Source organism: Polyodon spathula, chromosome 10 (assembly GCF_017654505.1).
Source record: "Polyodon spathula isolate WHYD16114869_AA chromosome 10, ASM1765450v1, whole genome shotgun sequence".
NCBI classification, from domain to species: Eukaryota; Metazoa; Chordata; class Actinopteri; order Acipenseriformes; family Polyodontidae; genus Polyodon; species Polyodon spathula.
In genome coordinates, this window is record NC_054543.1 from 16,947,271 (window position 1) to 16,959,802 (window position 12,532).

The following is a 12,532-nucleotide window of genomic DNA, read 5'->3' on the forward strand; positions in this document are numbered from 1 at the left end:
TCATTGCCTTATTCCTGTTATCATATCCAAATATTTACTAGGAACAAGTGGGTATAGTGTGTTTGTGTTAGGCTTATGAAAACATAATACTGAATGCATATATATATATATATATATAATTTTTCAAGCAATATCTTATTATTGTAACATCCTTATTCAGAATGTCAAAGTTAGTCACTGATTTGTGAAAACGTGCTTTTATGTTACTGCTGGCTTGTTTGTAGCTTTTGCCTTTTTGTACTGGTTGGTATGGATGTCTTAATCTTTATCTAATATTTATTTTCTTAATTATTAACCAAACAGTTTCTCTCCAGCTTCGCTGCTATAGTGTTGGTGTAAGACCACAACTCGCAACACATCTGCTTTATACCCTAACAAACTATCCAAGTACCTGTTGGGGCCAGTCCTAAATGTATGTTTGTGGTGGTAACAGTGGACTTAAAGCACATTCATTCATGGACATTGTTTTGTTGCGGTATACAGTATTACATGTGTTTGTGATTTTTCTGTCGTAAACTAATGACAATAGATGTTCACGGGTTATATCTCAAACTAACCACTAATTTTAGATGTACCTTTTTAATTACATGTAGTTGTGTTTTTTTTTTTTTTTGCTAGTTATCCTGACAAGGTTTTGAACCTTTTTTGGCTTAGACTTGTGCTATATTGAACTGCAGTACTGTGATTAAACATGGAGCTCAATGCTGCTATTGCTTACAACTGCTTCAAAGTTTGTAGTTTGGACTTTATTTTTTTCTGTACTAATAAGCAACTCCTTATTAAACGTAGTTGTATGATGCTCTGACACGTGTCATCTTTTGCATGGGTGTGGGTGGATAATCAGTAAAGGGGAAAGTGTTTTTAAAAACTTTACTTCTCCGAAACAGAAAACTGCAGTCAAACTTCTGTGGGTAGTATAGTTAGAGAATAAGTCCAGTATTACAAAAAATGTAAATTTAAAGGATGGTGGAACTGTTTTTATTTGGAAATGATGACTTTCCAGTCATTTAGAAAATGGGATTGTAAATAATTTCTTAAACCTTTTTTTGCTTGCCATGGTCCAATGGAGAAATCATGTTTAAGTATTTTGAAATGTAATTTAAGTATTCTGAACTACAATGTGCAGGGTGAACATTTCACTTAACCCATGCAAGTACATATACTGTACACTGTTAATTGTTTTAAATGGCCTTGTGTATAGTCTGGAGCCGGGTGACTATAGCGCAATGTAACCATGACAAGGTTTGAAACTTCCATAAGCAATCCCTGTACACCGTCTGATTTTACTTTCCTCTATTATATAACATATATGAAGATCACAGTGGTGATCCATCCTCCCCAGTGCAGTTATAGTGATTTTTTTGGATAGGCAGGAGTAGGCATTTTCAATCAGGTGGTGGACAGGGATTCTTTAATACAATTTACTTTGTTTTATAATTCACTCTCCTGGTGTACATTATACTGTTTAAACAGAATCAATGTCAATATTGAATTGCACAACTATGTGTCTCCTTTCTTAAGACCATTCTCAAGTTATTTCCATGTTAACCTGCATGGTTTCAGTGAAAACTTAATATCCTAGAAAAATTAATTTTGAATCAGACTGGATGGAAATGAGAAGGGACGGCCTCAGTTTGGATTGTTCACTGATATAAACAGAAGGTAGAAGTGAGTGACCTATGTGAAGGATGATTTAAAACGGTGGACTAGAGCAGAAAAAAAGATTCCACTCTATTAGAAGAATATTATTTATTTATTTAGCAGACACATTTATCCAAGGTGACTTACAGAGACTAGGGTTTGTGAATTGTACATTGGCTGCAGTGTCACAACAAAATCTCACTCTAAAGACAGAGCACAAGGAGGTTAACTGACTTGCGCAACGTTGCAAACTGTGTCAGTGGCTGAGCCAGGATATGAGCTGGGGAACTGTTGGTTACAAGCCATTTTCTTTAACCACTGGAGCTCCCGGTGATGGTCAGCACTGACATAGTCTAGATTTAAACTTGCAATCTCCAGGCTATAGGGCACATCCACGTGGAACGCTCTTACTGGATGAACCACTCGGGAGCCCAAGGTTTGTAGGGTTTAAACTGAATCAAGTCTTTAAAGACCTAATTACGTTTAAATAAACAACCTACCCTTATATCATGAGATGCACTGTTGTTTGTAGTGTATGCTATACTGCAGTAATATCTAAATACATCTTTATAGTGTATGCTATATTGCAGTAATATCTAAATACATCTTTTCATGCATCACCCTTGTTTGTACTTACAAAGGAAGTAACTAAATGCAGATGATTAATATTTCACTTGTATGATTGATCCTTGTTGCTAGAGAGAGATGGAAACTCTGAAACTAACACTAGATCTTAAACAATGTTATTCACAGCAGCAGGCACTGGAACAATCTGCCATTTGGAAGGCCTGTGGATCTGTGTCAGAAGTCTTCGTACCGTTCAGTAAAGTCAAGGAGCTGTGCACCTGCAATGCTTTGGCCACTGGCTGATCCACTGACATTTATCATACCTGCTCATGATAGATGAAGGATGGCCCTTTCTCTTAATCATAGTGGATATTTCATAAAGTTTCATCCATTGAAAGGGACTTGCTGAGATTTGTGATATCAAAATATGAATATAAATTGTTTCAGTAGTCCAATAAATCTCCTTCTCTTTGCCGATTATCTCCAGACTGATACGGCTACCATTTTACCTATCAAAAACTCTACATTCATCCAAGACATTGATCATAGTACTGGTACAGTACTGACAACCAATTAATATTGTACATCTATTGCAGTAACATTGTATCCTGATTTATCTAAGTTGTACTCAATTTATGGTTCTGGCATTTATTTTCCTGGGAAAGCATATTGAATTCCTGGGACACCTTCATCAAAACCACAGGACCAGTCAGGAAAAGCAGGGACAAGTGGTGACCTTAGCCCTGCCCCTCGTGTTACAACAGATAGCCCCTACCCAGGGTTCCAGTTTTGAACGCTGGGGGTGAGAAGTAGGAGCTTGTCTGGGACGAAGCTGGAGGCCAAAATAGAAACAGGCCTGTCTGCTTAGTGAAGCGTATGCAGTTCTGCTCTGCTGCGTTCACTTAAATAAAAGGAATGCTACTTGCAACCTTAAACATATACTTTCCAAAAAAAAAAAAAAAAAAAAAAGGCAAGCATATGAGTAAGAACCACTTAGAATTATTATCAACATCATCAAAACTATGGAAATGTTATTTAAAGCTAACAAGTTATACAAATAAAATAACATTTTGCTTGTGAGGGATATGTGCTCGGTTTACAAGAAACAGTGGTGGAAGTTTATGGAATTTATTAACGATATTAGACGCATTAGTAATTTCAGCAAGCAGAGTTAAGTTTAATCATAATCGAAAAGGTCTCTTTCCATAGCTGTGACTACGAGAAATGACAGCAAACAGCAACCTAAAAAGTATTTTTTTTTTTTTTTTCAACTTTGACAAATTTAGCAGAAATGTGAAAGGTGTGTTTTTTTTTTTTTTTGTTTTTTTTTACAATATTAATTTGAAACAGCAACAGCCGAGCAGAGGCTTGTGTGGTTGTCTTGTGAAGTGGACCACCCTGCTTCCAGATTAAAAAGAGAAGTGCTGCCTATTATTAGTCACTGTGCAGTCCGTGGAAAACGCTTTGAACTCTTGCGATAGATCACTGAATACATTACTGATGACAATTTCGTAGACAAGAACCAGGCGATTTTTTTTGTTTGTTTGTGAAATACCAGAAAATACAAAACTAATAGTTTTACAGTAAGTGGTTATTATTTGATAGCAATTGGTATCAGAGATTCCCTGAAACACTTACATTACCATTGTAAGACCTTATTATAACTTGACCAAATTCCAGCACTGTGTCCTAGAAAACAACACGAACATGAAATAAAACAAAACCTAAGAATCCTGCATTTATTTGAACTGAAGGTGATGTCAATCACACTGTCTCTAGGCAAGTTATATCGGCATGCACCTGATATTTTGCAGTCGATATACACAGACATTACTCACAGTAAGACTTGTTTTATACCATCAAGTAAACAGCCACTGCAGGTATCAGGGCTGGTTCTTATTTTTGACCACCGGGAAGTGGCCATATGACACAACAAGCTGAAGCTGAGAAAAAAATATCATCTTATGGGCAACCAAAGAGGGATTCGAACTACAATCATGTATTGGTATCCTTCGCCGGTCACAGATGCATTTCAATGGAATGTCAGCTAATGAAATATCCAGTGTAACATTGCATTATACGGTGTCAATACTAGAAGTGTACCTATATGTATTTGAATCTCCCATTCTTGTGGGTAGACTGTACAGTAGGCCTGCAACCACATTTTTTTAATTGCCAATTTTATAGGCTGTGATACACAGTAACTCTGTAACCACAGACTAGCAGATGTGAGATTGCAGCCCTGCGTACATGTTTTAATAGCATAAAGGAAATGATGTTGGTTTCTGAACAGTATACCTCTCACAGTGCTTCACCATACTGCACAACAAGATCAAATAGGGGGATATAAAATAGCACATAATCCACTACAAATACTGCAGCTTCAACATATATTTTAGTCTGAGATCAGACAGCTGAGCTAGTAATGGATATGCAGGGTTGGACAAACTTTTTTGAAGTTGCAACAGGGAGATGCATCTTTCATTCATTAAAGAAGGCCAGAGCTGACAATTACTTGACAAATGAAATCAGTCAGGGGGGGAATAAGACCATTATGCAAAAGAGCCGGCCTCATCTGCAACCATGGTTATAGTTTTGAACATCATCTCATCAAAAGGGGCTGGAATCCTAACTGCATTAGCACTGCCCGCTACACTAGTAGTGTAAAATCCATGGTTACTTGAGACTTAGACACTAAAAACACATTGAATTGAATTTCTGTATAGATAGGCTTTGTCTATAGTTCTTCAGATTTTTGGCAGCGAGAGTTCTAACCACAGCTTATCCGAGTAACAAAATACAAAGAAAACTTGAGGCTTATTTTACTTTGAAGAACAATGTCATAAGAAGGACACAGCAAACTGCAAACTACTGTATCTTCCGGATGCTATCCAAACATGTGGAGGCTAAATACCTTCCATTAGGGTGCACAAGGCAAACACTACCTGCCACGTAGAGTGGGATGTGTCTAAATATCCCATTGCAAACTGTTTAAAAGCAGCTTTTAAAAGTACAGTACCCCTGACATTAAAAAGTGAGAGTTTTGTGTTCGTAAACTTGATCTGACAAATGTTTCAACTCAGTCTTTCTCAATGTCTTAGAACATTAAGAACATAAGAACATTTACAAATGAGAGGAGGCCATTTGGCCTATCTTGCTCTTTTGGTTGTTAGTAGCTTACTGATCCCAGAATCTCATCAAGCAGCTTCTTGAAGGATCCCAGGGTGTCAGCTTCAACATTATTACTGGGGGGTTGGTTCCAGACCCCCACAATTCTCTGTGCAAAAAAGTGCCTTCTATTTTCTGTTTTGAATGTCCCTTTGTCTAATCTCCATTTATGACCCCTGGTCCTTGTTTCTTTTCTCAGGTCGAAAAAGTCCCTTGGGTTGACATTGTCAATACCTTTTAGAATTTTGAATGCTTGAATCAGGTCGCCGCGTAGTTGTCATTGTTCAAGACTGAATAGATTCAATTATTTTAGCCTGTCTGCATATGATGTGCCTTTTAAACCCAGAATAATTCTGGTGACTCTTGTTTGCACTCTTTCTAGAGCAGCAATATCCTTTTTGTAGCAAGGTGACCAGAACTGAACACAATATTCAAGATGAGGTCTTACTCATGCATTGTAAAGTTTTAACATTACTTCCCTTGATTTAAATTCAACACTTTTCACAATATATCCGAGCATCTTGTTGGCCTTTTTTATAGCTTCCCCACCATTGTCAAGATGAAGACATTTCTGAGTCAACAAAAACGCCTAGGTCTTTTTCACAGATTGAGAAAGATTTACAGTAGAAATGTTTGTCATTTAAGCAATTTAGAATTGTATTTAATTCTTAGTAATCTATGTTCATTTCTTTACTTATTACTTGCATAAACACAAACATTAAAACACAATTTTCTACCTTGAGCTACAGCAGGTAACAGTGTAAGCATGCATGTTTTGAGTGCAAGAAGTCTGCAAGGAGGGAGGAAGCTTGCTTATCTAAGAGCTGACAATATAATATAAAGGATGTAGCTGAACCAACTGGAAGGCCAGCATGATCTGCAATCTGATAAACCAGAGTGTGCCATATAGTAAATTGGATAGCTATGTGGGAAACACTCACCAAGAAATCTGTTTTGTATTGAACAGAATTGCAGCTTTAAATTAATGCTGGCAAGGGGTTAAAGGTGTGATTGAAGACTGTCTAGTACAGGGAAAAACACACAGATATCTGTGACTTTGAGCTGCTACAAAACATCCAGTTTTGAAATTACTGTGAGTTTATGTTACCACTGCTAGTCTGCCAGGTCTACATGTAAGACCATCTGTGAATCTCAACACATTTCTACATGCTGACTTGAGTCATGCCTAAGGGTTGCTACTTCATAATATCAGAATTCTAGTTTTTTTTTTATTTTTTATTGAGTAATTAAATCTAAACATGGCATCCTGCACTGACTTTAATTTAATTAACCTAACACATTTTGCTTGAGTGACGCTTATTTCACACATTTGCAGCTTTTGGTTAATGTGTTCGGGCAATCGGAAATAGAAAATTAGAATGGAAAGCTCCTTATTTTCCCTGGGAACTTAGCCAGTCTTTTTCAAACAATTACTGGATTTAAAAGATTTTATGGAATCATCAATGCGTAAATATTATGGCTGGAGTCATGCAATTAGACACTTGTTTCAATCACACATTTCTAACATGGAATACTTGTTTTAGTAAACACAAACATTAGCTATTAAATTAAATATCTATGAACCCTATTATCAATCAAGACACATCTTGCATGGCGAGTTCGCTTATAAAAGTTTATCGTAATAAAATCAATGTAAAGTTTAATAAAGCATAGTGAAGGCACAGTAAAGCATACTGTACCATGAAAAAGTACTTGCAAACTGTCTGATTTTCTGCTTTTTGCACATTTTTCACATTGAAAAACACCGAAGTTTCGTGTTTCTTTCATTTGTTTGGTGTGCAAGGTAATCAAACATGCAATCTTCAGATGTGAAAAAGTTATTGCCCCCCTAGTTAACTCAACCCAATTAAAGGGATAATTAGGGTCAGCAGTTTGAATACTTTGGTTAACAATCAAGCCTGATTTGGGCCAGCCCTGTCCAATATTAATCTGACTAACTTTGGCCCTTACCACCAGAGTGAAGTTGTCAACACACAGGTTCTAGAGGCACATCATGCCACGATCAAAAGAAATTCCTGAAGACTTCCAGAAAAAAGTTGTTGATGCCTATCAGTCTGGAAAGGGTTACAAAGCCATTTCTAAGGCTCTGGGGCTCCACCGAACCACAGTCCGAACCATAATCTCCAAATGGAGAAAGTTTGGGATAGTAGTGAATCTTCCTAGGAGTGGCTGTCCTGCCAAAATCTTTCCAAGAGCTAGGTGTAAAATTGTCCAGGAAGTCACAAAGAACCCTAGAACAACATCCAGGGATCTGCAGGCCTCTCTTGCCTTGGCTAAGGTCAATGTTCATGACTCCACCATCAGAAAGACACTGGGCAAAAATGGGATTCATGGCAGAGTAACAAGGAAGAAACCACTGCTAACTAAGAACATGAATGCTCCTCTCAAGTTTGCCAATAAACACCTGGATGATCCTCAAGAGTTCTGGAAAAATGTTCTATGGACAGAGGAGTCAAAAGTGGAACTTTCTGGCGAATATGGGCCCTGTTATGTCTGCGAAAACCAAATACTGCATTCTACAGTAAGAACCTCATACCAACGGTCAAGCATGGTGGCGGTAATGTCATGATTTGGGGATGCTTTGCTACATCAGGACCTGGATGACTTGCCATCATTAAAGGAACTATGAATTCTGCTCTGTATCCATCCGTGAGCTGAAGCTGAAGCGTAGCTGGGTCATGCAGCAAGACAATGATCCGAAACGCACAAACAAGTCTACATCAGAATGGTTGAAGAACAAGAAATTTAAAGTTTTGGAATGCCCTAGTCAAAGTCCTGACCTAAACCCCATTGAGATGTTGTGGCAGGAAATGAGCAGTTTATGCTCGAAAACCCACAAATGTCAGAGTTGAAGCAGTTCTGTATGAAGGACTGGGCCAAAATTCCTCCACGGCACTGTGAGAGACTGATCAATAACTACAGGAAGCATTTGGTTAGAGTTATTGCTGCTAAAGGTGGTATAACCAGTTATTGAGTCTAAGGGGGCGATTACTTTTTCACACGGGGACATTGGGTGTTGCATAACTTTCTTTAATAAACAAATAAGTATCAAATTTGTGTTATTTGTTCACTCAGGGTCCCTTTTATCTAATATTAAATTTTGGTTGAGGATCTGATAACATTCATTGTCAAAAATCTGCCAAAATGCAGAAGATCAGAAAGAGGGCAAATACTTTTTCACGATACTGTAGGTAAGCATTGTAAAAGAGTAGGAAGGTATGGTAATATTATTAAACATGGCAAACCAGGGATAATTATGGTAAATGCACTTCCAGGTAGATATCGTGGTAAAACTGCTAAAGTACGGTAGTAAATCTTTCTAAGGGTTGGTAGAGCGCTGGCTGCTGTATCTTTAATATGGAAAAGGATACACATCTGAGAAAGAATTTAGTCCTGGGTAAGGCCTGTAGTGGCATCTTTGTTAGCTATGCAAAGTTACATATTGTGCTTTATAGTTGCAGAAAATTGAATCACAAAAAAGAAATATGATGAATTTTCTTTTAGTGGTGATTTATATTGTCCACTGAAGGCTTGTGAATGACAGCTGCAGAGGATAGTAATGCTAGAATAAACTGAACATGTTTTTGTGCATTTTTAGATGAAGAAAAGGAGGCAGTAGAGGCAGAGTACTTAAAGCAGACTATACAAGCAAGCCAATTCCAGCATTGCATGAAATTCACCAGACACAGCCCTGAGAGGGCACTAGAAAATACAAGCAGAACACAAAAGTATGTGGGCAGCAAAACATTCAACACTTACCTGATTTTTAGAACAAGGCTGTCTCATGCTGGCAGCAAGAGCTCATAATAGGTGAATACGGCACAGAAATTTAACATCTATTTGTCTCGGTCACAGCTCTGTAACCAGCAATACTGCAGGAAAGATTTGGGCACAAAAGACGTATGAGAATGCAGAGGGGTCTCCACAAGCAATGTGCTTTAAAAGACGACCCACAACACTGAAAATCACGACCTGAAAACACATCGTGTCGGGTGAGCACAATGGCATTAAAATGAGCCTGGGTTATAGATCTTGGCAGGGTAGGTATCCCGCTACAGTAACCATTTTTAAAGCATGTAATGAAATAGAGCACTGAGCCAAAACAGTTCTTCAGTATCTGTACACTGGCCTTCATTAGGACCTGTACCTAATATCAGGGTGGGCCACCATTTGCCCTGATCACTGAATTGACACAACGTGGCTTAGACTACAAAGACCCTTGAGGGATGTTAACCAATTCAGGCCATTAGCATTTCATTGGTAATGCACTCAAAGATTATCATCTGCTTTTCACTGCTGTTAGAGCTTTGCTTTTCCTAAATTCAATTCTGCTGCTGAAGGTAAAAACAAAATGAAGCCGCTATCTAGCGAATACTTTTGCGAGCGCAGCAGAAATGCATACGCTGAAAGCTCAGAATGAGTCTGAGACAGGCACTGCAAGAATGATCTGGCTGAAGGACAAAGCAGTATTCCATTATGCCTGAAAAATCCAGCAGACCAGGATATTAAAAGTTAATGGGCTACCTGAACACATGGGCTTGCTTTATTTCAGTCCTCTATGCTTAGAAGTAGAGTTGTGTTTTACAGCAAGCTGTAAAAGGGCTTGACTTCAGCCGAGGATTTCTAAATGACCTATTAACAACACCGAAAACACAAAAAAGCAACCAATTTCCAGTTCATAAGCTGCCAAAAGGAGTCAACATCAAAGCTTACAAACTCATACAAAAGCGAATACAGCAAAAACAGTTCATTGTATAGTAAAAGATCTTTCAAATTATTAGTTTAAAGGCTATTTCAGAAGGTGGGAAATCAATACCCCTGAAATGTTGAAAAATGTATTTCAAAAGAGAGATTTAAATGTTATCAAAATTGGAAGGCACATTTTATGGTAAACTGTCATTACTAATGTAAAACACATGGAAACATCCCTGTGTATCAAACTTCTATTTAGGCAATAACAAGAGGATGCACTGAATGTAAGGACATACCACAGTTTACAAACGAGAGGCCATTCAGCCCATCTTGCTCGTTTTGTTGTTAGTAGCTTATTAATCCCAGAATCTCATCAAGCAGCTTCTTGAAGGATCCCATGGTGTCAGCTTCAACATTACTGAGGAGTTGGTTCGACTCCCACAATTCTGTGTAAAAATGTGCCTCCTATTTTCTGTTCTGAATGCCCCCTTACATAATCTCCATTTGTGACCCCTGGTCCTTTTTTCTTTTTTCAGGTCGAAAAAGTCCCCTGGGTCGACATTGTCAATTGCTTTTAGAATTTTGAATGCTTGAATCTGATCGCCCCATAGTTTTCTTTGTTAGAGACTGAATAGATTCAATTCTTTTAGCCTGTCTGCATATGACATGCCTTTTAAACCTGGAATAATTCTGGTTGCTCTTCTTTGCACTTTCTAGAGCAGCAATAACCTTTTTGTAGCGAAGTACCCAGAACTGGACAAAATATTCTAGATGAGGTCTTACTAATGAATTGTAAAGTTTTAATATTACCTCCCTTGATTTAAATTCAACACTTCACTTTATATCCGAGCATTTTGTTATACAGTCTTCCGTGTGGATACTAGAGGTTAACCTTAGGAAGACAGACATCACAGATCTATAAAACTTATTCAGGAATTGCTTTATAATAATAGATTGTGAAAAACTGCAGCTTTATGTATTTTTAGTCCCGACTCAAATCAGGGCTACAGTATAATTCTTGAAAATGTATTTTTAGTCCCGACTTATATATATATATATATATATATATATATATATATATATATATATATATATATATATATATATATATATATATATATATATATATATATATCCTCGCAATTCGCCGGTAATCGGATACTCATCGTGTAACACAATCTTTTTTAGTGCTAAACATGCTATATAACCTTAAGTTAATGTCAATAGTTCTTGGCTTTATTCCAAATGGGTAGAGTACAATTTAAACTTACAACGACAGCTACCTACAGGCCATTCCTATAATTATGTAATTGCACACCGCAAATCCAGCATGTGCAAAACTCACAAATGTATCTTGTATAGATTTTTTTTTAAGACAGGAAAAAGAAAGTTCTCTAGAATTTATTATAATTTCATCTGCTTAGACAAAACAGCAAGAACAGAAGTATACATTTACATATTTTAAATGGTCTACTCATTCAGGTATTGAAACCATTCTCCATTTTCTACCAGTATAATTGCTGTTGTTTCATGTGCAAGCCAACACTTTAAAGTACGATGCTACAAGTAATTAGAATTTTAGCATCTGTGTTGAGCACATTAAGAAATAACTGCTCCTAACACTTAAAAAACAAACAAACTATTCAGAGTAAAAAAGACTGCTTACAATACATATCAAAAGATCTCTCACTTATTTATATTAGACTCAAGTCCATGAATAACTGCCAGTTCATAAAATAAAAATACAAATGTAAATCATGCTTTGTCAGTATGTTGAGAAAAACCTGTTTAATGTTGTTGTGGCTTTTCATCCTCACAATAGCCCAGGCTCATGCTCTAAGTTGTTGTTTTTTGCACCCAAAGTACACAACAACCTATAAAGCCTGCTACCTGCCTCCTCCTCCTTCCAGTACAAGATTAGATACCTGTAAACTTGAAAGGTTCATTTAAAACTGAGTTTTTTCGATAGCTGTCAAAAGATTTTGAAATAGTGATCTTGGCCCAATTTAGCACTACCTTATTCATGTTAATAACCTAGTCCTGAGCCAACTGGCCATATTAAAATAGATCTCCAAGGATAAAATATTGTCCTACTTCATAATGTGTGCTCAATGTTTCGACTTAAATTTACTGAAATCATGTTAACAGATTTAATTCAAAGACTGCTTAAAAATCAACTGACAAGTACCCCATACGTCTTCTGGACTTTTACTTCCAGGTAAGCTGTTAACTGGTTGATAGTTTTGAGAATAAATGTATCTTTGCAGAAACTGTGCAAACTCTATGACACATTTTATTCCCCACCCTTCAATAATACAGATATTCAAGTGTGGGTCTCAAACCAGTTTCTTTCAAAATAAACATTTGCATTCCCACACCCATCTGAACAGTTCAGCAAATGGATGTCAATTCAACCTGTTTAGACTTCACTCAGACCAGCATG